Below are 3,161 nucleotides of genomic sequence, written 5' to 3'. Positions count from 1 at the left end.
CGGCTGCTTACCTGAATCAGGCAGTCCAAGGACGTCAGAACCTGGCCAAGGCCAGCCCCCAAGGACGTCAGTACCGGCCCAAGTATGCCAAGGCTAAAATATGAGTCACGGCTGCTTACCTGTATCAGGTATGCCAGTCACTGCCTCTCTAGATAGGTCAAGACTAGGTGATGAGTCACACACCAAGTACGTCAAGGCTATGACTTACACCAAGGTCGCACACCTGCCCAGGTATACCAGTCACTGCCTTCTAAGTCGGTCAATGCTAAACAAATCGGTCAGGGCCAGTCCAAGGACATCAGTACCAACCTAAGTCGGTCAGGGCCAGTCCAAGGACATCAGTACCAACCTAAGTCAGTCAGGGACACAGGCGAGCATTCACCCTAGTAGACCACACCATTATGACTCACACATGCCAAGTACACCAAGGTCACGGCCACGGAAAGTAGGTCATGGCACCCGGCAGGCCCTTATACTACTCATAGGAACAATACCTGGAGTGCGGGAGGGGGCAAAATCTCTAGTAGTAGGGACAGTCTTGAGAGGGGTGGGGGAGAAGCCATATATATATATATATATATATATATATATATATATATATATATATATATATATATATATATATATGTGAGAGAGAGAGAGAGAGAGAAGCGAGAGCGAGAGAGAGAGAGAGAGAGAGAGAGAGAGAGAGAGAGAGAGAGAGAGAGAGAGAGAGAGAGAGAGAGTAGAGGAAAACAACCTATATTTTCGTACTGCAGGCCTGCCAGACACATTTGCAAAAAAAAAAATTAAAAAATAAAGTTTAAACAAGAACTTATTATATTACAATTATTATATATATGTAACGGTATATACTTTTATTTTCAAATTTAAAAAGAAATAAATAATTAAGATGTAGTAGTCGAAGTATGGCAAAATAAATACAAGTATAGAGAATGTCCAAGAAACTATAAAATTGAATGAAAAATGAAGACCACACAAATATGATGATAAAACGAGTATACTCTTTATTCAAGAACTGGATGCATCCGTTTCTTTTTTTCATGGATGTCGATGGAATTGTGTATTTCATTTACAGTATAATGTGGAGATTTTATCATTGCACATGCTTTAACCATTTTGGTTGCTAGTAACGTCGGTTTGTGTCGACAAGCAATAACATTAAACTCAACACAGTCACATTCTGAGTGGGAAGCCATGGCGTTCCATCTGGTTTGTCACGTTTTAGTGCCTCTACCCAGAAGTGGCATCTGGTCTCATCTTTTCAAAATTTATAAAACAATTTGTTTTAACATCATATTATGATCTATGCAGCCAACTGCAAAACATTGTGTAGGCATCTTGGCCGTTAACTTCTGTAAATGATCGACGAAAGTTGCCTCATTTCACTATCAAACCATAGGTAACTAAGGAAAAGCTTCACCGCGTCACGTGACAAACAATGGCGGCCAGGGGTCGAAGTACCCGTATCTTCGGTTCCGAGAATAAGCACGAAAATAAGTTTAAATGAAATGAAATAGTCGCAAACGAAAACAATAAGCGCATTTGCCACCAAATCGGTCGCAATCCATTTTCCGATTCCAGACACTATTATAAGTCTGAACACGTGGCCCTTTAAATCACAAAAGACGTTGCGACCTGAACCAACACACACACAATGTGTGTTTAGTGTATGGATTGCCTTACCTATTGTATTACGAACCCTTTATTTTGTTGTTATTTATTATTATTGTTTTATAAATGTTTTACATTTTTCATAATTTAAGTTTTCTTATGAAAGAACTGGGATGTTGCTTAATTACACCACATCAGGTCTCAATGCAGAAGTTTTATTTTACTTGCTGCTGGCTAGTAAATGACATATATTCATTAGCCAAATCTCTTTCTCTATTCGCCAGAGTTTTGCCTAATATATAATTTTATAAAATAAATGTATGAGAATGCCCTCAGTATTCGACCACTTGTAAAAAGAAATAGATCCAAGTTCTTTGTATGCATTATACCCTGGTTAGAGCATATTTGAATGGTGCAATGAATAGTATGCAATAGTTGACCAAGATGACCCAGTATTCAACCACTTCCTAATTAACCAAGATAAAACACAAATCTGTAGTTATGAACATGCACATAAATATATTTCCTGCTACATAGCGCTTTGGAAAAAAAGACTGTTTGTCTACCAACGTATTGATAAAAGAAAGAACCGAAACATTAATTTAATACACAGAAAAAAAAAATAATAAAAGAAAAAAATAAGAAAGAAAACAAGACAAAGAAACCCCAACAACATAACAACAATAACAAACACCTTACCCCCTAAAAAAAAAAAAAACATCAAAAAGAAAACGTAGGGTTATATCCAGGATTCGAACACGGGCCTCTCGCACCATAAGCGAAAATCATAGCCCTAAAACCAAAAAACCAGTTAGCGAACATCTATCTATCTATAGTCTGTCCCATCCTTTTTGTAAACAATTTCAGTTTTGTTTGACGTAAGAAAAAAGTAAAAGGGTTTTGAAAATAACAAAAACAAGAACAACAATCCTCCCCCCCCCCATAAAAAACCCAAAACAACAACAACAAAAAACAAAAACAAAAACCCACAAGACACAACAAAACTATTTGTGTCTAATTTAGAAAACAATTAGAATAACTTGTAGTAAATTCCACAGTATGAAAAAGGCGTTCCTTGTGGGACGGACTGTAATAGGTTATCCATTTTCGAATTGGAGACATGTACCACGTGGCACTTTAAATAACAAATAAAGATTGTTATACGAGATTGTGTGTCGTACTGATTTTACAAAACGAGTGTCACAATGTTTGTATTGCCGGAGCGAGAACGACGGAAATCCATGAATCCTGACACTAGTTTCGTAAATTCAGTACGATTCACAAGCGAGTGAAATAATTTCTTTATTATCCATAATATTATTTTTTATGAATAACAAGTTAGGATCGTGTTAAAACGTCATTTTAGTAAGCCATTACACAGAATTAAGACTGGGGAAGACGTATTATGTTATGACGTCATTCGTTGTGCACCTGAAATCATTATTACACACGTGTGTCATACTGGTTATATTTCCCTGTACATCTTGAACTATGTGGATAATAAAACATGTTGCGACCCCAACCAACGCACACTCAGTGTCGGTGTG

Source organism: Gigantopelta aegis, chromosome 12 (assembly GCF_016097555.1).
Source record: "Gigantopelta aegis isolate Gae_Host chromosome 12, Gae_host_genome, whole genome shotgun sequence".
Lineage (NCBI taxonomy): Eukaryota > Metazoa > Mollusca > Gastropoda > Neomphalida > Peltospiridae > Gigantopelta > Gigantopelta aegis.
This window is presented reverse-complemented; position numbering follows the sequence as displayed.